The following is a 23,894-nucleotide window of genomic DNA, read 5'->3' as shown; positions in this document are numbered from 1 at the left end:
ATGAAATTAAATGATAGTGAAATGAAAGTGATGCCTTTTCTGGAGTTCCCATTATGGCTCAGTGGGTTATAAACCTGACTTTTATCCATGAGAATTCGGGTTTGATCCCTGGCCTCGCTCCATGTGTTAAATATCCAGCATTACCGTGAGCTGTGGTGTTGGTTACAGACACCGCTCAGATCCTGCATTGCTGTGGCTGTGGCATAGGCCGGCAACTGCAGCTCTGAGTCCAACCCCTAGCCTGGGAACTTCCATATGCCTCAGATGGGGCCCTAAAAGCAAAAAAAAAAAAAAAAAAAAAAAAAGAGAGGGAGGGAGAGAAGTCTTTTCCAATAAGAGGGTTAGGAAAACTTCCAAAGGCAGGTGGGGTTTCAGGGTGAGGAGAGCATCCTAAACTGAGGATTCATACAAGCACTGTCTCAGGGGTGAGGTGGGTTTGCAGTTATAAGCATAGGTCTAATGACAGTAGAGCAAAAAGAGAGTTTGGGGCCAGATTACATGTGGGAATTGCTGGATCATATAGTGTCTTAGCAAAGGCTGCCACAACAGAATACCACAGACTGGCTGGTTTAAACAACAGAAGTTTATTTTCTCACAACTCTGGAGGCTGGAAGTCCAAGGTCAGGGTGCCCGAATGGTCAAGTTCTGGTGAGAGCCCTCTTCCTGGCTTGCAGATGGCAGCCTTCTTGCTGTATCCTCACATGACATAGAGAGAGACAGGGGGCTCTGGTCTTATAAGGGCAATCATGATGACCCCACCCTCTTGTAAACCTAATCACTTCCCAAGTATCATTTACCATCTCCAGATACCATCTCTGGGAGACAGGACTTCAACATAGGAAGTTGAGGTTAGGGGGAGATGCAATGCAGTCCACAGCATATAGAAATTCTATGTTTTCCACAGTGACTGCACCATTTTGCCTTCCTACCAACTATGTACAATAGTTCTTATTTCTCAGTATCCAAGCCAACAATTATTTTCCTGCTTGGAGTGGGGGTGTTTTGCTTTTTGTTTTTAGTAGTCCTCCTAATGAATGTGAAGTGGTTTAGACTTGCATTTCCCTAAAGATTAGTGATGTTGAGGATCTTTTCATGGGCTTATTGGTCATTTAAATGTCTTCTTTAGAGAAATGTTTGTTCAGGTCCCTTGTTCATTTTTTAAATCAGGTTGTTTGGGTTTTGTTGTTGTTATGACAGCTATTATGTTAGCAAATCTGAGGACTTTCTGACAGATTGAGTGGAAGCAACAGTCCCTTACCCACTGAGTAAAGTCTTTCTGTCCTAAGACTAGTATCAGGTGGTTGCCCTGGTTACCTGCATGCCCACTGATCACCATGTGTCTCCTGGATTTTTGTGCTTCAATCCTCAAACCATGCTCCTTGGTTGGGTCTCTGAAACCTGTCCTGCATCTCGCCTGCTTCTAAATCCTGAGAGCTAGGCTTAACCTCTTGAAGTCCAATGAAGGACTGAAACAGCAGTATATCCACACCCTTGACCCTGATCTCTGGCATATTATTCAGAGCTCTGATGATTTCAAGAAACAGAAGCCCAATTTGAATTTCAGCTTAAACATGAAGGGAAATTGATTATCTCATGGAACCCTGTATAAGAATCCAGTTGTGGAGTTCCTGTTGTGGCTCAGTGGAAACAAATCTGTCTAGTATCCATGAGGATGCAGGTTCAATCCTTGGCCTCACTCAGTGGGTTAAGAATCCAGTGTTGCCTTGAGCTGTGGTGCAGGTCACAGACAAGGCTTGGATCTTGCATTGCTGTGGCTGTGGCATAGGCTGGCAGCTGTCACTCTGGTTCAACCCCTAGCCTGGGAACCTCCATATGACGCAGGTGTGACCCTAAAAGACAAAAAAAAAATACAGTTGTAACTCAAGGAGAACTGGAAACTTTGACTCAATCATATTGCTCTAAGTCTCGGTAGTCTCCTTTTCTCCACATATATATGTTTTTTATTGAAGTATAGTTGATTTACCCAGTGTTGTGCTAGTTTCCAGTGTACAGCAAAGTGATTCAAATTACATAATTATATGTATATATTATTTTTATATACATAAAATTGGTGGTGTTGAGCATCTTTTCATGTGCTTCTTGGCCATCTACATTTTTTCCTTGGAGAAACATCCATTTAGGTCTTCTGGCCAGTTTTTTGATTGGGTTGTTTTTGGTATGGAGCTGTATGAGCTGTTTTTGTATTTTGGAAATTAAGCCCTTGTTGGTTGCATCGTTTGCAAATATTTTCTCCAATCCATGGGTTGTCTCTTTATTTCGTTTATGGTTTCCTTTGCTGTGCAAAAGCTTATAAGTTTGATTAGGTCCCATTTGTTTATTTTTGCTTTTATTTCTGTTGCCTTGAGAGACTGACCTAAAAAAATTGGTGCAATTTGTGTTAGAGAATGTTTTGCCTATGTTCCCTTCTAGGAGTTTTATGCATCATGTCTTATATTTAAGTCCTGGAGCCATTTTGAATTAATTTTTGTGTGTGGTGTGAGGGAGTGTTCTAACTTCTTTGATTTATGTGTGGCTGTCCAGCTTTCCCAACACCACTTGCTGAAGAGACTTTTTTCCAATTGTATATTCTTGCTTCCTTTGTCGAAGGTTAGTTGACTGTAGGTTTGTGGTGTGTTGTTTTATTTTTTGTGTTTTTTGTTTGTTTTAGGGCCTCACCTGCCTGCGGCATGTGGAACTTCCCGGTCTGAGGTCAAATTAGAGCTGCCCATGCCAGCCTATACCACAGCCACAGTAACGCCAGATCTGAGCTGCACCTGCAACCTACGCCACAACTTGCAGCAATGCTGGATTCTTAACCCATTAATCGAGGCCAGGGATCAAACCTGCATCCTCACTGATGCTATGTCAAGTTCCTAACCTGCTGAGCCACAACAGGAACTCCAGTGTGTGTGGGTTTATTTCTGGGCTCTCTATTTTGTTCCACTGATCTATATGTCTGTTTTTGTGCTAATATCATGCCATTTTGATTACTGTTACTTTGTAATATTGTTTGAAGTCTGGGCAGGTTATGCCTCCAGCTTTGTTCTTTTTCCTCAGGATTGCTTTGGCAATTCTTGTGTCTTTTGTGGTTTTTACACACATGTTTAATCCTCTTTCTTTGCCCTGGCCTCTGTTTCCCAGGTCCACACAGCAAGAAACACAGCCATTGGGGTTTCCCAGGCCTTACTTTATATAGCTTAGATTAAGGCAGGTGCCCACCCTGGACAAATTAACTTGGCCAGAGGGATGAGACACCCTGACTAGTCAAGTGTGAATTAGATGTGTGCATGGAGTTCCCATGGTAACTGTGGATGAGAGGAAAGGGGGGCTGCTTAGAAATAAGCACCAGCCATGTAATACCACAGGTATTACTACCAATGTCCTCTGAATGGTGTCCCTGGAGTTGTGTAGTGCACACACTGTGTGATGGAGGTCCTGGTAGAATATCTTATTTCTGGATTCAAACCCACCAGATTGGCATCTTCCTCCCACCTTCTCCCTCCTCAGAAAACCTCAGCACTGAGTCCATCATATCGTCCAGAGCCTATGGTTTGAAATGCTGACTATTTCTCCTAATCCTCAGGATAAAGTCCCTGCATGCTTCATCATCCAAGTTCAGTATATGTCAGAAGCTGGTGTGGAGACTACAAATTATGATCTGTTTTTTTCACTAACTCTGTAGTAATCTGGTGCTTTCCACAACACCACACTGCTTCTGTCTTACTGTGCTATCTCTCTCTCTAGCAAGCCACCGGTATTTCTTGTCTCCTCCCTAAAAAAGAAAAATGGGAGAAAAGCACCAGATATGCTTATGCCAACCTCTCCCAGGGGTTCCTTGACATAGAGCCATTTGGGACCTTAAGGAAATCACTACGGAGAGGCCCTGCCCCCAAGTCTCACTAATTCTGGATTTAATTCTCTCCTGTGAGCCAGGCATTGAATTACTGCCCCCCATACCTCCTGTTTTCCATTGTCTCATCTAATAAAGGTTCCAGATCTGAAATTCTTTGAGACCCTAACCCTAATCCAATTAAACCTTGCAAAAGCAACTAGACTGGAGGAAGACAAAGAGGTGAAGAGGTTAATAGCAGACAGAGCCTCCACTGACAAGCTAAATTAGCCTGCCCACCTCAGGAGAAATGGTAAAAGCAGATTACTAAGACTGCTGGTGGTGATTAACATTTGCTCAAAACTCTAAGTAGCTGATTTTTTCTTTCAAGTCAAATGTTAACCTGAAGAAAGAGGGACAGTGGCTATGGGAGAGGAATGTGAAGAAGAAAACGCAAAGACTGGCCTGCTGGGTGGATGTCTCATTCCCAAAATAGTTCAGATGGAAGATGCTGAGGGACAATTTTCCACTCGATCTTGTTTCCTTCTCAGGTGGAAAGGATGGAGGTTTTCAGCATCTTCATTTCTCAGAGAAGCCATATTCCAGGATGAGGATGGCAGCAGAGAGGCAGCTACCAAACCTGACCTTGGAGGGGCTGTCAGGGGCTACCTGGAGGCCTTCCTGTTTTGTATCCTATCTTAGTCCATTTGGGCTGCTATAACAAATACTATAGGTTGGAGGGGTCTTAAACAGCAGACATTTATTTCTCAGAGTTCTGGAGGCTTGAAGTCTAAGATTAAGGTGCCAGTTAACCTTAAGGTTCTTGGTAAAGAACTTCTTGGCTTGCAGATGGCTGTCCTCTGCCTGTGTCTTCGTGTGGCACAGAGAGAACACTAGTCTCTTCATGCCCTTATATGGGTACCCATCTCATCATCATGGCTCCATTTTCACAATGCCCATAAAAGCCTGTCCTGACTCCAGTTTTCATTACAGTTTCTTTAATTCCACATTTCCCCCCTTTGATCAAGATCTCGCCTCAAAAGCATTGCTAACCGAGAGTTAGGATCTCCACATGTAAGTGTTTAGTCCCTAGATGCCAAGAAGACCCCTCCCTAGCTATTATGTTGTATATTAGAGTGAAAGCACACAAATAAATCAAAACCTCACTAGGCTGCATTTGAGTAACAAGGAAAGGGCATACACAGGCATTTCCTGTTAAAAGTCCATTTAGTCCATTAGTTAAGGTCCCAAGTGCTAGAAATTATCTTGAAGCACTGAGCTAGCATCCTCTTATTAGACGTGTCATGTTCACAAAGATACAACAAGCAGGGAGTTCCCGTCGTGACGCAGTGGTTCACAAATCCGACTAGGAACCATGAGGTTGCAGGTTCGATCCCTGCCCTTGCTCAGTGGGTTAAGGATCCGGCATTGCTGTGAGCTGTGGTGTAGGTTGCAGAAGTGGCTCGGATCCCGAGTTGCTGTGGCTCTGGCGTAGGCCCGTGGCTACAGCTCTGATTCGACCCCTAGCCTGGGAACCTCCATATGCCATGGGAGCAGCCCAAAGAAATAGCAAAAAGACAAAAAAAAAAAAATACAACAAGCAATAGGTGATAACTTGACAACAAGTGTGCAGAGCAAAATTAAAAGCAACATAATATGAGAGTAACATATATACACTATTATATATAAAATAGATAATCAACAAGGACCTACTATATAGCACAGGGAACTATACTCAATATTTTTTTTAATTTAATTTTATTTATTTTTTCTGCTGTACAGCATGGGGACCAAGTTACACTTACATGTTTACATTTTTTTCTCACTTTGTTGCGTTGAGATATAAGTATCTAGACATAGTTCTCAATGCTACACAGCAGGATCTCATTGTAAATCCATTCCAAAAGCAATAGTTTGCATCTGATAACCCCAAGCTCCCGATCCTTCCCACTCCCTCCCTCTCCCCCAGGGCAGCCACAAATGTATTCTCTAAGTTCATGATTTTCTTTTCTGTGGAAATGTTCATTTGGGCTGTATATTAGATTCCAGTTATAAGTGATATCATATGGTATTTGTCTTTCTCTTTCTGACTTATTTCACTCAGTATGAGAGTCTCTAGTTCCATCCATGTTGCTGCAAATGGCATTATGTCGTTCTTTTTTTTTTTTTTTTGTCTTTTTGCCATTTCTTGGGCTGCTCGCACGGCATGTGGAGGTTCCCAGGCTAGGGGTCAAATCAGAGCTGTAGCCACCAGCCTACACCAGAGCCACAGCAACTCGGGATCCAAGCCGCATCTGCAACCTACACCACAGCTCACGGCAACGCCGGATCGTTAACCCACTGAGCAAGGCCAGGGATCGAACCCACAACCTCATGGTTCCTAGTCGGATTCGTTAACCACTGAGCCACAACAGGAATTCCTATGTCATTCTTTTTTATGGCTCAGTAGTATTCCATTGTGTATATATACCACATCTTCCGAATCCAATCATCTGTCAATGGACATTTGGGTTGTTTCCATGTCTTGGCTATTGTGAATAGTGCTGCAATGAACATGTGGGTGCATGTGTCTTTTTTTAAGGAAAGTTTTGTCCGGATATATGCCCAAGAGTGGGATTTCTGGGTCATATGGTAGTTCTATGTATAGATTTCTAAGGTATCTCCAAACTGTTCTCCATAGCGGCTATACCAGCTTACATTCCCACCAAAAGTGCAGGAGGGTTCCCTTTTCTCCACAACCCCTACCGCACTTGTTATTTGTGGACTTATTAATGATGGCCATTCTGGCTGGTGTGAGGTGGTATCTCATGGTAGTTTTGATTTGCACTTCTCTTATAATCAGCAATGTTGAGCATTTTTTCATGTGCCTGTTGGCCAGCTGTACATCTTCCTTGGAAAAATGTCTATTCAGGTCTTTTGCCCATTTTCCCATTGGGTTGTTGGCTTTTTTGCTGTTGAGTTGTATAAGTTGTTTGTATATTCCAGAGATTAAGCCCTTGTCCACTGCATTGTTTGAAACTATTTTCTCCCATTCTATAAGTTGTCTTTTTGTTTTCTTTTTTGTTTCCCTTGCTGTGCAAAAGCTTGTCACTTTGATTAGGTCCCATAGGTTTATTTTTGCTCTTATTTCTGTTGCCTTGGGAGACTGACCTGAGAAAATATTCATGAGGTTGATATCAGAGAATGTTTTGCCTATGTTCTCTTCCAGGAGTTTGATGGTGTCTTGTCTTATATTTAAGTCTTTCAGCCATTTTGAGTTTATTTTTGTGCGTGATGTGAGGGTGTGTTCTAATTTCATTGCTTTGCATGCAGCTGTCCAGGTTTCCCAGCAATGCTTGCTGAATGGACTTTCTTTTGCCTATATTATGCTCTTGCCTCCTTTGTCAAAGATTAATTGACCGTAGGTGTCAGGGTTTATTTCTGGGTTCTCTATTCTGTTCCATTGGTCTGTCTGTCTGTTTTGATACCAGTACCACACTGTTTTGATGACTGTGGCTTTGTAATATTGCTTGAAGTCTGGGAGAGTTATGCCCCCTGCTTGGTTTTTGTTTCTCAGGATTGCTTTGGCAATTCTGGGTCTTTTGTAGTTCCATATAAATTTTTAGATTATTTTTTCCTAGTTCTGTGAAACATGTCATGGGTAATTTGATAGGGAGTGCATTGAATCTGTAGATTGCTGTGGGTAGTATGGAAATTTTTACAATATTGATTTTTCCAATCCAGGAACATGGAATATCTTTCCATTTCTTTACATCTTCTTTAATTTATTTGATTAATGTTTTATAGTTCTTGGCATATTAGTCCTTTACCTCCTTGGTCAGGTGTATTCCGAGGTATTTGATTTTTTGAGGTGCAATTTTAAAAGGTATTGTATTTTCGTATTCCTTTTCTAATATTTCATTGTTGGTATACAGAAATGCAACTGATTTCTGAATGTTAATCTTAATATATCCTGCTATTTTGCTGAATTTATTAATTGGTTCAAGTAGTTTTGGGGTTGAATCCTTAGGGTTTTCTATGTATAGTATCATGTCGTCTGCATACAGTGACAGTTTTATCTCTTCTCTTCCTATTTGGATGCCTTTTATTTCTTTTGTTTGTCTAATTGCTGTGGCTAGGACTTCCAAAACTATGTTGAATAGCAGTGGTGAGAGTGGGCATCCCTGTCTTGTTCCAGATTTGAGTGAGAAGGCTTTCAATTTTTCTCCATTGAATACTCAATATTTTGTAATAACCTAATGGGAAAAGAATTTGAAAAAGAATACATATATGGAAGTTCTCACTGTGGCACAGTGGGTTAAGGATCTGACTGCAGTGGCTCGTGTTGCAGCTGTGGCTTGGATTTGATCCCTGACCTGAGAACTTCCATATGCAGTGGGTGCAGCAAGGAAAAAAAAAGAATTATATGTCATTATATATAACACACACACACATATATGTATGAATTACTGTGCTATACAACTGAAAGTAACACAACATTGTTATTCAACTATACTTCAATTTAAAAAAAAATAATAAACCCAGTTTGCAGGATTTTTTTCTTTAATTGGCATATAATTGATTTACAATGTTATGTTTCTGCTGTACCACAAAGTGATTCATTTATATAATGTATATATTTTTATATTCTTTTCCATCATGGTTTATCACAAGATACTGAATATAGTTCCCTGTGCTGTATGCAAGATGGTTTTAAACTAGGAGACCAGACTCGAAAGTAGCCAGCTGAATACATCAAAAGACGGTAGGTTGTCAAGTGAAATTTGCTGTAACCAATGTGCTTGCTCTTTAATTTTATGTAACTGGGTCTCTACTTCCCCAGAGGCATTTATCCCCCTACAACAAGAGGGGTTTGCTATTGCACAGGCTCCTCCTTGCTCAGTGAGAAGGTAATCAAGGGCTGTATGGTCATCCAAACCACCTTGGCCAAGCAGTTAAGTGACTATTGCTGAACTGAAAATGTATGTTGGTACAGAGTCATCTAACTCTCATAACATCAATGAGGAATTCCTAATCACTTATTCATTGGTGCTCACCCTAATCCATGAAAAGGAAGCTCTACCTACAGAGGTTACAACATTTAGAAGCCCAGTAAAATGACTTATGTAGTAAACCAAAGGCCATTCCTATCTTGGACCAGCTGAGGTTTCTGATGGCAAAGCCAGCAAGCAGAGAGGTTCCCTCTTTTGCAAGAGACTGGGAAATCTGCATGAGGGCATTGTTCTTCCGTGGAAGGGAGGGAGAAAACATGGTAAGGGTCAGTATTGGAAAAAAAGGTATGCAGGACTTGTCCAGGCATCTTAGAAAAGCTGTCAGTGTCAGACGCCCTCTGCTTCAGATCCTAGTGAGATTTATCTTCAGGTTGTCAGATGGTGAGCAGATTCAGTTGGGGTTTGGTGTCTTCTTCAGGTGTGGCATGTGGATCCAGGGGTCTACTCCCTGGAGTTTGGTGACACAAGGGTTAGACAGCAGTATCTGATAAAGGCCCTTCCAGCAGGGCTGGAGAGTATCCTTTTGGAGGTGTTTTTTCCAGTACACAAAATTTCCAGGTTGTAGGGTGTGATGTTTGGGGTCTTTGTCTCCCTGGAATGAGCTGCCCATAGAGTGCTCTGCCAGGGCATGGTTATTTTTAATAGCAGCAATTAGGCCTTTACAACACAGACGTATGTCTCCGTTTATTAGCTGTAGATCAAAAGAAGCAGGAGGCAAACCCGACTGGCATCCATGAGGACACGGGTTTGATCCCTGGCCTCGCTCAGTGGGTTAAGGATTCAGCATTGCCCTGAGCTGTGGTATAGGTCGCAGATACGGCTCAAATCCCGACTTGCTATGGCTGTGGCACAGGCAGGCGGCTTCAGCTCCAATTAGACCCCTAGCCTTGGGGACCTCCATATGCCGAGGGTATGGCACTAAAAGGCAAAAAAAAAAAAAAAAAAAAAAAGGAGGAGGCAAGTGTGTTGAATGTTCTATTATAAAGAAAACAACCTCTTATCAAACACATATATTGTCATGAAAAATGAGAATTTTCAATAAGGGTTTCAGAACTCTTGAGGGATCAGCTAGGGAGAAAAATATAAAGGCCTCAATCTTTGTTGCAAAGATACACTTTGGTAAATTGCTGTAAGACATAAATAGCTTAAAGGAAAGGAGGAAAGGTGGGTCCTTTTATATTTGGGAAACAAAGCATTAAAGCACCCCATTTTCCATTAGAGTTTTATAAATTCTTATCCAGTTCAATGTTATGATCTTAAAGTTACCAAAAACCTGCATTCCCATGTACTGTCAGAGACGTTTCCATGAATTTCTCTAAAGGTGAAACATATTTGCAAAATCATCAGAACAAAGCCGTAACTGTCTGCAAATGACAAAAAAAACTTGAAAATGCTCATTATTGAAAATCTGATGAGAGTTCATTATAATTAAATAGACAAAGGAAACTGCTTATTTCTTTGACATATATTTAAAATTATGACCCTATATCAGGACATACTAGAATTTTAGGAATTTCACATAATTTCAAACATGTACATTAATATGTACCTATGCAAATAAAAATATCTACTTTTCTTTCTTTTTTTTTATCTTTTCTAGGGCTGTACCTGTGGCATATAGAGTTTCCAGGCTAGAGGTCTAATTGGAGCTGTAGCTGCTGGTCTACGCCAGAGCCACAGCAAGGAGGGACCCAAGCCACATCTGTGATCTACACCACAGCTCACAGCAACGCCGGATCCTTAACCCACTGCGCAAGGCCAGGGAATGAACCCACAACCTCATCGTTCCTAGTCAGATTCGTTAACCACTGAGCCACGACGGGAACTCCTTACTTTTCTTATTTGTCAAGCTTTTCAAGTAAGTTAGCATGTCAAGTAAACATGATTAGTTTAACATTTTACAAGGCGAGAGGTAAATCCTTTAAATTTTCTGGGAGCTCTCCAAATTCTGTGCAAAGTCAGAAAGACCTTATTTAGAACCCAATTTGGGGGAGGTTTATCAAAATATCGAAAAGTTTTAGGCATTTGACCAAACAAGACCACAAATCATTATGAAATTATACTTAATTATCTATCTGACCAAAGTAACAATAAAAGATTTCAAAGGCAAATACCAAAAGGTTACCTAATTGTAAGTAAAACTCAGTTCATCCAATGTTGAGAAGATTCAGTTTCCTTTAGTAATCAAAGACCTGATTAAGACCATACGAAATACAGGAAATTATTATTATTTTTGGACAGGAAATTATTTTGCTAAGACACAAATCTTTGCTTTCTAAGCAAATTACTTAATAGGTTAAAAAAAATCACAATCTCCCATCAGCAGTGGACCAATACTAAAAGTATATTTTCCTCATAGTACATTTTCCAGGGTGATACAAAACATGTTTACCAATAGACCCAAATACCTTCAGTTCCTATATAAAGGAAAACAAATTGAATGAACCAATTTATGTAAATGTTTTACCGTTTTTTACATTATTTGAAAATGATCTAGCTATTTAATGACCATCGATCATTTATAAAGTTTCATGTTACCAAAAGATTTGAGGAAGTTATTTTTCTGTTTTTCTTTTTTGTTCCTTTTATGGCCACACCTGTGGCATATGGAAGTTCCCAGGCCAGGGGTCAAATTGGAGCTGTAGCTGTGGCCTATGCCACAGCCACTGCAACACCAAGTCTGAGCATCCTCACAGAGACGACACTGGGTCTTTAACTCACTGAGCCACAATGGGAATTCCTGTACTGAGGAAGTTATTTCTCAAGTACATATACCTTAAAACAAAATTATTTCACCCCAAAACTCTTATCTCATTTTCATGAGTTTTTTTCCCAACTATTGTGTTTATATTACTTCATGTGACATTTAAATATTTAACCATCAAGGAGTTCCTTGGTGGCACAGCAAGTTAAGGATCCAGCATTGTCACTGCCATGGCAGAGTTTCATTTCCTGGCCTGGGAACTTCCACATGCCATGGGTGCAGCCAAAAAGAAAAAAGAAATTAAAAAGTTAACCATCATCTTAATTTATTTTTCTTTCTAACAAGTTTTGTGACAAAGATAACATGAACTTATCTGGCCAATAAAACCAGATAGAATGAAAATTATATGCCGACATTCCTCCTTTCAGCATGGATAATTTCAAAGACATGCCTGTTTTAATTAAAATAACAACTTACCTAGCTTTTACTTACTAAAATTTAATCCTAGATCATGTGAACTGGAAGAGCATTTTAGGTCACTTTCTGTAATATTTCTTTGATTCATATAAGTATTGTTTGCTTTTAAGCCAGTTAAATGGAGTGCTTTACCAATTAATCTTAGTAGTACCATCTAAAGCTAAAGAATATCACACATCCAGAGTTCTCTTGTGGCTCAGAGGGTTAAGGATCTGTGTTGTCACTGCAGCTGCTAGGGTCGCTGCTGTGGTCCAGTTTTGATCCCTAGCCTGGGAACTTGTCATGCCACAGGTGTGGCAAAAAAAAAAAAAAGAAAAAACCATACATCTACAAAACATATATATAGAAAGAGACACACACACAAATACATACAGACAGATGAAAATAGGGATATTGTAGTTTTGTCTTAGATTCTAGCCATGTCTCAGATAAAAACTCAAAAGAGTAGTTGGATCCTTTTTTTTTTTTTTCTGGAAGATGGACTAATTTAAGATTGCTTCCTCAAATGGCCAAAGGTTTTTGTTTGGTTGGTTCATTTGGTTTGGTTTGCATGCTGTAAGGATCCTGTCAGAGATGTTTTGGGAGTCAATTTGTCATTAAGAAATCCCTGCATTCAATCAAAAAATGTCTCTTGAGAGCTTTGAGACTCTCTCTTTTAAGGGTGCCCCTTTAGGTGGAATTATTTAAAACAAAGCCTCCCCCTTTTGAATAGGATGGATGATTTACCAAATGCTTCAACAAACAGAAAGAGGAGTTTTATGTATTGTGAAGCACCTAGGACAATTGCTATTTTAATCTTTCCTTCTAGTTGTTTATTTGCACCAGTTAACTTAGAAGTGGTAATTAAGGAACTAGCATTTGGATCCTCAGAGGGTCTGATTTTATTTAGTTTTTAAATTTAATTTTATTGGTGTGTAGTTGATTTACAATGTTGTATTAGTTTCATGTGTACAGCAAAGTGAATCAGTCACACATATAAATATATCTATTTTTTCTCATATAGGTTATTAAAAACTAGTGAGTAGATTTTCCTGTGCTATACAATAGGTTCTTATTAATCATCTGTTTTATACAGTAGTGTATATGCGTTATTCCCACCCTTCCAATTCTTCCCTCCCCCCAATGGTTTCATCTATGGTAACCATAAGATTGCTTTTGAAATATATGTTTCTTTTTTTAAATAAGTTCTTTTGGGAGTTCCCGTTGTGACGCAGCAGAAATGAATCTGACTAAGAACCATGAGGTTGCGGGTTTGATCCCTGGCCTCATTCAGTGGGTTAAGGATCTGGCATGGCTGTGAGCTGTGGTGTAGGTCACATACACGGCTCAGATCCTGCATTGCTGTGACTGTGGTGTAGGCCAGCAAGTGCTGCTTTGATTCAGCCCCTAGACTGGGAACCTCCATATGCTGCAAGTGCAGCCCAAAAAAGCCAAAAAAAAAAAGTTCCTTTGTATAATTTTTATTAGATTCCACATAAAAGTGATATATGATATTTGTCTTTCTCCGTCTTAGTATGATAATCTCTAGGTGCATCCATGTTGCAACAAATGGCATTTCATTCTTTTTTATGGCTAAATAATATTACTATATATACATATATATGTATATATATGTGTGTGTGTGTATATATATACATACCACATCTTCTTTATCCATTCCTCTGTCAGCGGATATCTAGATAGTTTCTATGTCTTGGCTATTGTAAATAGTGCTACAGTGAACATTGGGCTGTGTGTATTAGAATCTTTTCTGGATATATCCCCAGGAATGGGATTGCTGGATCATATGGTAGTTCTATATTTAGTTTTTAAGGAACCTCCACGTTGTCCTCCATAGTGGTTGCACCAATTTACATTCCCACCAGTGGTGTAGAAGTGTTCCCTTTTCTCCACAGAGGGTCTGATTTTAAAGGGGCAGGTTTTCACAAGGAGGAGAGAGAAGGATGAGTCTGAGCATAAAACGGCTGCCAGGGAAGACATACAAGATGGCACGTGAGACAAAGAAGTCGGGAAAGGGAACACAAGAAACTTAAGGTTTCAGAAGCCATTTTATTCTTTTCAAGTTTTTTAGTTGTTTATGCCAATTTAGAAATGGTATCTTGCAAAGAGGTAATTTTACAGTTTTTCACACATTTGGAACCTTCCAGGTACCAAAGAAAATAATTATTATCAGAGGTACCTGTTAGCCTAGCAGGTTAAGGATCTGGCGTTGTCACTGAAGTGTCTAAGATCACTGTTTTGGTGCAGATTTGATCCCCGGCCTTAGGAACTTCCACATGCTGCAGGTGTGGCCAAAAAAGAAAGGGAATATACCATTCATTTTGCTTTGTTTTAGAACTGCAGTACTCCAATTTAATCTTAAGAAAAAATGAATTTGGAGGAATCAGAAGTTCTCAATAACAACCATTGTAATCCTAGATCACTAAGTTTGTTCAGATCACTTGGTTTAAAAATGTGCACGTGGAAGGCTATAGTTATAAATGTGAAATGAACCTGAGTCCTCAAAAGCAAGCTGATCTTAGAACATTTTTTAGATGACTGGGATCCCATTTTCCTAAGTTCTGAAAAAACAAGAAAGTTGCTAGTATCCTAGCCCAAATCCTGTAGAAGAATCTAAAAACACAAAGTAGGCGTTCCCTGGTGGTTCAGCAGGTTAAGGATCCATGTTGTCCCTGCTGTGGCTCAGATTGCTGCTGTGATAATGGGTTTGATTCCTGGTCTGGGAACACCCGCATGCTGCAGGCACAGCTCCCATCACCCCCCCCCCCCAAAAAAAAAAACAAAGCAAATTCTTGGATTCCACTTAGTTTAATCCCCAAAAGGGAACGCCACTAAATGCATTTCAGAAAGCAACCAAGTTCTCACCAAGGACAAAGCCTTAAACTGGAATGGATGAAGTCTTTCCCCTGATAGGACAAAGCCTGTCCAGATCCAAAATAAACTCAGAGAGCTCAAAATGCAAAAAGAGCAGAACTCGAAATCTCAGAGAAGACTCACCAAACTGAAAGCAAGAGGCTACTCATGGAAGCAATGCACACAGGAGTTTGGTGTGAGTACCTCACTCAGTTCTGGTGGGTATATCTCTCAGGGTTTGCCTCCTTTGCATCTCACTTCTGACACCAAAAATGTGAGCTTGAATAATATAATAACCAGTTCTTTTACCAGCAAAAGCAAGTTTATTTGGAAATGGCTAGAGGAATTGTCCTTTGGGATATGTGAACTATGGTGGACCATGAGAAAACCCAGAGAACAAGGAAGAGGAACTTGCTTTTAAAAAGAAAAGGGGAGTTCCCGTCATGGCGCAGTGGTTAACGAATCCGACTAGGAACCATGAGGTTGCGGGTTCGGTCCCTGCCCTTGCTCAGTGGGTTAACGATCCGGCCGATGAGCTGCGGTGTAGGTTGCAGACATGGCTTGGATCCCGAGTTGCTGTGGCTCTGGCGTAGGCCCGTGGCTACAGCTCCAATTGGACCCCTAGCCTGAGAACCTCCATATGCCGTGGGAGTGGCCCAAGAAATAGCTTAAAAAAATAATAATAATAAAATAAAAATAAAAATAAAAATAAAAATAAAAGGGAATGTAAATCCATTATACTTCAATACAATTTTTAAATAAATAAATAGGGAGTTCCTGTCATGGTGCAGTGGAAATGAATCCAACTGGGAACTATGATGTTGAGGGTTCGATCCCTGGCCTCACTCAGTAGGTTAAGGATCTGGCATTGCCACGAACTGTGGTGTAGGTTGCAGACGTGGTTCAGATCTGGCATTGCTGTGGCTGTGGTGTAGGCTGGCAGCAACAGCTCCATTTAAAACCCTAGCCTGGGAACCTCCATATGCCGTGGGTGCAGCCCTAAAAGAAAAAAGACAAAAAAATAAATAAATAAAAATTAAAAAATAAAAAATAAATAAAGGGGGAAAGGGAGAGTTGGGAAGGACTGTAATAATCAAGGAGTCCATTGGAGGAATCTGGGAGTCCAAAGTATGGAGGCTTCTCATTGGTGGTGTTGCTACAGTCTAAGTGGCTGGGCTACCATGGGGCAGAGAGTTTTTTTCTCCTTCCTGCTGAATAGTAAAGTAGACAACATCTTCCTGTCACAGAGGTAGGCATACATCTCCTCCTCTTTGGAATAATTGACAACACATGGCAGAGCATGAGACCTCCCCCTACAAATCTGTCTCAACTCCAATTTTAGCTAACATTTCTTTAATTCCACAGTTTCCAGACTTAGGTATTTTTCCTTTTTGGCACACAATGTCATTTGGGCATTGAAGAATGATATCCCATTCTTTCAGGATATTTCTTGTAAGCTTGCACTTCATGTGCTCCTTTAGAGGGCCACTGCAGGGTTCTGGTGAGGCCAGCTGCCTTGGGATGGTGTGATATGTGTGATACAATTGCTCACATCCGAGCTTCCTTAGCTGCAAGGTGTGTTCCTTAGTTGGGTGCTAGTCTGTATGGGAATCCATACCTTGGATAAGGATTTCTATATGTTCCCAGATAGTGGTGCTGGCTGAGATGCTGTGATTTGGAAAGGCAAATCTATGCCCCAAATAAGTATCTACCCCTGTGATAATGAACTGCTGGCCCTTTCAAGCTGGTATTCTTGAGGAACTGTGCTATATCAGTTATCTGTTCCTGTGCCTTTTGTGCCCATTTTGGGGTGAACAATGACAGCTGAAATCACTGGCCAAGCCACTTTTGTCTAATTGATTGTTCAGAACCTCTTCCATGGTGGATGCTTCCAGGTGGACATTAAAGTATGCCACAAAAATTTTCACATTTTATGTCTGCTCTCATTTGTACACCCACATGCCTTTACCTCTGAGGTCTTTCAGCCACTGCCCAGGATCTGCATATATTCTCAACAGCAGCCACTTTTTCTTCCACACACAGTGTATGACCAGGTACACTGCTCATAACTCTGTCCACTGGAAAGATTTTCTCTGTGCACTGAGTTTCCAGGCCATCTCTGAGAGTGACTGTCACCCCTTTTTATTTTTTATTTAATTTATTGAAATATAGTCATTTACAATGTTGTGTTAGTTTCAAGTGTACAGCACAATAATTCAGATCTATATATATTCTTTTTCAGATTCCTTTCCCTCATATGTTATTACAAAATGTTGAATATAGTCCCCTGTGCTATACAGTAGGTTCTTGTTGGTTATCTAGTTTATATATAGTAGTGTGTATATGTTAATCCCAAACTCCTAATTTATCCCTCCACCTCCCTTTCCCCTTTGGTAACCATTAGTTTGTTCTCTGTCTATGGATCTATTTGTGTATAAGTTCATTTGTATTCTTTTCTCCTGATTCCACATATAAGTGATATCAAATGATATTTGTGTTTCTTTGTCTAAATTTCTTTGCTTAGTATGATAATCTCTATATCCATCCATGTTGCTGCAAATGGAATTATTCCATTCTTTTTTATGGCTGAGTAGTATTCCATTGTGTGTGTGTGTATCTCACATCTTCTTTATCCATTCATCTGCTGATGGACATGTAGTTTGCTTCCATGTCTTGGCTAAGTAAATAGTGCTGCAATGAATATTGGGATTCATATATCTTTTCAAATTATGGCTAAACCATTTTACATTCCCACCAGCAGCATAGGAGGGTTCTTTTTTTTTCCACATCTGCTCCAGCATTTATCATTTGTAAACTTTTAGATGATGGCCATTCTAACTAGTGTAAGGGGATATCTCATTGTTGTTGTGCGTTTGTTTGTTTGGCCACCCTGCAGATATGGAGTTCCCAGGCTAGGGATCGGATCCAACCACAGTCTCAAATAAAGCCACAGCTGCAGCAACTCTGGGTCCTTAACCCCCTCTGCCAAGCCAGGGATTGAACCTGTGTCTCAGCTGCTCCCAAGACACTGTCGATCTAGGAATTCCCATTGTGGCTCAGTGGTAATGAACTCACCTAGTATATGAGAATGTGAGTTTGATTCCTGACCTTGCTCAGTGGGTTAAGGATCTGGCGTGGCCATGAGCTGTAGTGTAGGTCACAGACATGGCTCAGATCCCACATTACTGTGGCATAGGCTGGCAGCTGCAGCTCTGATTAAACCCCTCGCCTGGGAACTTCCATATGCCTCCTGTGCAGCCCTGAAAAGACAAAAAAAAAAAACACACAGCACGCATCCCATCGTGCAACAGCAGGAACTCCACCTCATTGCAGTTTTGATTTGCATTTCTCTAATAGTTGGCTATGCTGAGAACCTTTTCAGTGCCTTTTGGCCATCTGTATGTCTTCTTTGCAAAAACATCTATTTAGATCTTCTGTCCATTTCTTGATTGGGTTGTTTGATTTTTTTGATATTGGGCTATATGATCTGTTTGTATATTTTGGAGATTAATCCCTTGTTGGTCTAATCATTTGCAAATATTTTTTCCTATTCTATAGGTTGTCTTTTTGTTTTGTTTTGCTGTGCAAAAGCTTTTCAGTTTAATTAGGTCTCTCTTGCTTATTTTTGCTTTTATTTCTATTACTCCAGGAGGTGGATCCAAAAAGATATTGCTGCAATTTCTGTCAAAGAGACTTCTGCCTGTTTTCCTCTAGGAGTTTCATAGTATTTGCTCTTCAGTTGGGTTTTTAATCCATTTTTAGTCTATTTTTATATATGGTGTTTTAGGTAGTATGATCATTTTACCATTACTGATTCTTCCCATTCAAGAACATAGTATATCTTCCCATCTATTTGTGTCATCTTCAATGTCTTTCATTAGCCTCTTAGAGTTTTCAGAGTACAGTTCTTTTGCCTCCTTAGGTAGTTTATTCCTAGGTATTTTATTCTTTTTGATGCAATAGTAAATAGGATTATTTCCTTAATTTCCCTTTCTGATGTTTTGTTGTTAGTGAATAGCAGTGCAAGAGATTTCTGTGTATTAATTTTGTATCCTGCAATTTTACTGAATTAATTGATGAGCTCTAACAGTATTCTGGTAGCATCTTTAAGATTTTCTATGTATAGTATCATGTCATCTGCAAACAATTACAGTTTTACTTCTTCTTTTCTAATTTGGATTCCTTTTATTTCTTTTTTCTCTGATTTCTATGGCTAGGACTTCCAAACTATGTTGAATAAAAGTAGCTAGAGTAGACATCTTTGTCTTGTTCCTGATCTTAGAGGAAATGCTTTCAGCTTTTCACCATTGAGTATAATGTTAGCTATGGGTTTGTCATATATGGCCTTTATTATGTTGAGGTACATTCCCTCTATGCCCACTTTCTGGAGAGTTTTTATCATAAACAGATGTTGAATTTTATCAAAATTTTTTTCTGCATCTATTGAGATGATCATATGATTTTTATTCAATTTGTTAGTGTGGTATATCACACTGATTGATTTGCAGATATTAAAAAATTCTTGCATCCTTGAATAAATCCCACTTGACCATGGTGTATGATCTTTTAATGTATTATTGAATTTTGTTTGCAAGCATTTTGTTGAGGATTTTGCATCTCATCTATGTTCATGAATGATAGTAGCCTGTAATTCTCTCTCTCTCTCTCTTTTTTTTTTTTTTGTAGTATCTTTATCTGGTTTTGGTATCATGGTGATGGTGGCCTCAGAAGTGTTCCTTCCTCTGCAATTTTTTGGAAGAGTTTCAGAAGGACAGGTGCTAACTCTTCTTTAAATGTTTGACAGAATTAGCCTATGAATCCATATGGTCCTGGACTTTTGTTTGCTGGTAGTTTTTAAATTATCAATTCAATTTCAGTATTGGTAATGAGTCTGTTCATATTTTCTATTTCTTCCTTGTTCAGTCTTGGGAGATTGTATCTTTCTAAGAATTTGTTCATTTCTTCTAGACTGTCCATTTTATTGGTATATGGTTGCTCATCATATTCTCTAATGGTCCTTTGTATTTCTGTGGTGTTTGTTGTAACTTCCCTTTTTTATTTCTGATTTTATTGATTTGGGAACCTCTCCCTTTTTCCTTGATGAATCTGCCTAAAGGTCTATCAATTTTGTTTATTTTTTCAAAGAACCAGCTTTTATGGAGCTCCCAGGGTGGTGTAGTGGTTAGGACTCAGCACATTCACTGCTGCAGCCTGGATTCAATCTCTGGTCTGGGAACTGGGATCCCACATTAAGCCAGTGCATGCTGTGGCAGGAAGAAGAAGAAGAGGAGGAAGAGGAAGAAGAAGAATCAGTTTTAGTTTCACTGATCTTTCCTATCGTTTCCTTATTCTCTATCTGATTTAATTCTGCTCTGATCTTTATGATATTTTTCCTTCTACTAACTTTGGATTTTGTTTGTTCTTTTTCTATAGTTGCTTTAGGTGTAAGTTTAGATTGTTTATTTAAGAGTTTTCTTGTTTCCTGAGGTAAGCATATATCACTATAAACTTCCCTCTTCGAACTGCTTTTGCTGCATCCCATAGGTTTAGGATCAACGTGATTTCATTTTCATTTGTCTCTAGGTATTTTTTGATTTCTTCAGTGATCCATTGGTTGTTTAGTAGCATATTGTACAACCTCCACATTTGTGGGTTTTGAAGGATTTTTTTTCCTCGCAGTTGATTCCTAATCTCATAGTGTTGAGATTAGAAAAAATGCTTAATGTGATTTCAGTTTTCTTAATGTTACTGAGGTTTGCTTTGTGGCCCAAGATGTGACCTATCCTTCAGAATATTCTCTGTGCACTTGAAAGAATGGTATTCTGCTTCTTTCAGATGGAATGCTCTATAAATACCAATTAAGTCCAACCAGTCTAATGTGTCATTTAAGGCCTTTATTTCCTTATCAATTTTCTTTCTGGATGATTTGTCCATTGATGAAAGTAGAATGTCAAAGTCCCCCACTATTTTTGTGTTACTGGAGATTTCTCCTTTTAAGTATGCTAACATTTGTCTTATGTATTGAGGTGCTCTTTATTGGGTGCATATATATTTACAATTGTATGTCATTCTTTGTCTCTTGTAAGAGTCTTTTTTATTTATTTATTTAGGGCAGCACCCATGGCATATGGAATTTCCCAGGCTAGGGGTTGAATTGGAGCTGTAGATTCTGCCCTATGCCATAGTCACAGCAGCTCTGGCTCCAAGCCATGTCTGTGACCTACACCACAGATTACACCAATGCCAGAAGCTTAACCCACTGAGTGAAGCCAGGGATCAAACCTGCATCCTCATGGATGCTAGTCAGGTTTATTAACCACTGAACCATAACAGGAACTCCAAGAGTCTTCATTTTAAAGTCATTTTGCCTGATATTAGTATTGCTATTCCAGCTTTCTTTTGATTTCCATTTGCATGGAGTACTTTTTTCCATCCCCTCACTTTCAATCTTTATGTGTCTCTAGATCTGAAGTGGATCTCTTATAAACAGGTCTTGTTTTTGTATCCAACCAGCCAGGTTATGCCTTTTGGTTGGAGCTTAATCCATTTGCATTTAAGGTAATTATCAATATGTATGTTCTTATTGCCATTTTGTTAATTGTTTCAGATTTGTTTTGTAGGTTTTTTCTTTCCCTTTTTGTTCTCTTCTCTTGTAATTTGATGACTATATTTAGTGTTGTGTTTTGATTCCTTTTTCTTTTTGTGCTTATATCTCTTACAGATTTTCAGTTTTCAGTTGCCTTGAGGTTTTGGTATAACAGACTATATATACATGTGATTGTTTTAAGTTGATCTCTTAATATCAAATGCATTTCCAATTTCCTGCATTTGTACTCTTCTCCTCTCATGATTACTGTTTTGATATCATATTTGTGTGTGATTTCCTATCTTCACTGTATGTTTGCCTTTACTAGTGAGCTTTCACATTTCATCATTTCCTTGTTTCCAGTTGTGGCCTTTTCTTTCTGCTTAAAGAAGTTACTTTAGCTTTTGTTGTAAATCTGCTTTGGTTATCACCTCATTTTAATTTGCTCCCGCATATCAAGCCAACCCATCTGTAAACTAAGCTTTGCATTTTTCTCTTTCAGCTGATATTCTTTATGATTTTTAAATGATTTTTATTTTCCCATTATATTTGTTTCACAGAGTCCTGTCAATTTTCCACTGTTCAGCAAAGTGACCCAGTCACACACACACATATATACATTCTTTTTCTCACATTATCCTCCATGATGTTCCATCACAAGTGACTCAGTATAGTATCCACTGCAAATGCAATAGTTTGCATTTATTAACCCTAGACTCCCAGTCCATCCCACTTCCTCCCCTCCCCCTTGGCAACCACAAGTCTCTTCTCCAAGTCCATGAGTTTCTTTGCTCTGGAGAGTTTCATTTGTGCCATATATTAGATTCCAGATATAAGTGATATCATATGGTATTTGTCTTTCTCTTTCTGACTTACTTCACTTAGTATGAGAGTCTCTAGTTCCATCCATGTTGCTGCAAATGGCATTATTTTGTTCTTTTTATGGCTGAGTAATATTCCATTATATATATAATATATATATATTATTCCATTATATATAATATATATATATATATATCAAATCTTCTTAATCCATTCATCTGCCAATGGACATTTAGGTTGTTTCCACGTCTTGGCTATTGTGAATAGTGCCTCAGTGAACATATGGGTGCATGTGTTTTTCCAAGGAATGTTTTGTCCAGATAAATGCCCAGGAGTGGGATTGCTGGGTCACTTGGTCATCCTATATTTAGTTTTCTGAAGTACCTCCATGCTGTTTTCCATAGTGGTTGTATGAATTTACATTCCCACCAACAGTGTAGGAGGGTTCCCTTTTCTCACATCCTTTCCTATATTTGTTATTTGTGGACTCATTAATGATGGCCATTCTGACTGGTGTGAGGTGGTATCTCATGGTAGTTTTGATTTGCACTTCTCTAATAATTAGTGATGTATGGTAAACATTTTTTTCATGTGCCTGTTGGCCATCTGTATATCTTCTCTGGAGAAATGTCTATTCAGGTCTTTTGCCCATATTTCCATTGGGTTGTTGGGTTTTTTTTGCTGCTGATTGCATAAGCTGTTTTACAGTTTAAAGACTAAACCCCTGTCATTTGCATTGTTTGAAACTATTTTCTCCCATTCCATAGGTTGTCTTTTTTTTTTTTTTTTTGCTTTTATTTCTGTTCCCTTGGGAGAATGAACTAAGAAAACATTTGTGGAGTTTCCATCGTGGCACAGCGGAGACGAATCCGACGAGGAACCATGAGGTTGCAGGTTCAATCCCTGGCCTCGCTCAGTGGGTTAAGGATCCAGCATTTCCATGAGCTGTGGTGTATGTCGCAGATGCGGCTCAGATCCTGCATTGCTGTGGCTCTGGTATAAGCTGGCAGCTACAGCTCTGATTAGACCCTTAGCTTGGGAATCTCCATATGCTGCCAGTGCAGCCCTAAAAAGACAAAGGAGAAAAAAAAAAAAGAAAACATTTGTAAGGTTATGTCAGGGAATGTTTCGACTATGTTCCCTTCTAGGAGTTTGATGGTGTCTTGTCTTACATTTAAGTCTTAAAGCCATTTTTGAGTTTATTTTCGTACATGGTGTGAGGGTATGTTCCAGTTTCATTGATTTACATGCAGCTGTCCAGTTTTCCCAGCACCATTTGCTGAAAAGACTTTTTCCCATTTTATATTCTTGCCGCCTTTGTTGAAGATAATTGACCATAGGTGTCTGGTTTATTTCTGGGTTCTCTATTCTTTTCCATTGGTCTGTATGTCTGTTTTGGTACCAGTACCACACTGTTTGATTACTGTGGCTCTGTAATATTGCCTGAAGTCTGGGAGAGTTATGCCTCCTGCTTGGTTTTTGTTTCTCAGGATTGCTTTTGCAATTCTGGGTCTTTTATGGTTCCATATAAATTTTTGGATTGTTTGTTCTAGTTCTGTGAAAAATGTCATGGGTAATTTGAGAAGGATTACATTGAACCTGTAGATTGCTTTGTGTAGTATGGCCATTTTA

This window comes from Phacochoerus africanus, chromosome 15 (assembly GCF_016906955.1).
Source record: "Phacochoerus africanus isolate WHEZ1 chromosome 15, ROS_Pafr_v1, whole genome shotgun sequence".
Classification (NCBI taxonomy): domain Eukaryota; kingdom Metazoa; phylum Chordata; class Mammalia; order Artiodactyla; family Suidae; genus Phacochoerus; species Phacochoerus africanus.
This window is presented reverse-complemented; position numbering follows the sequence as displayed.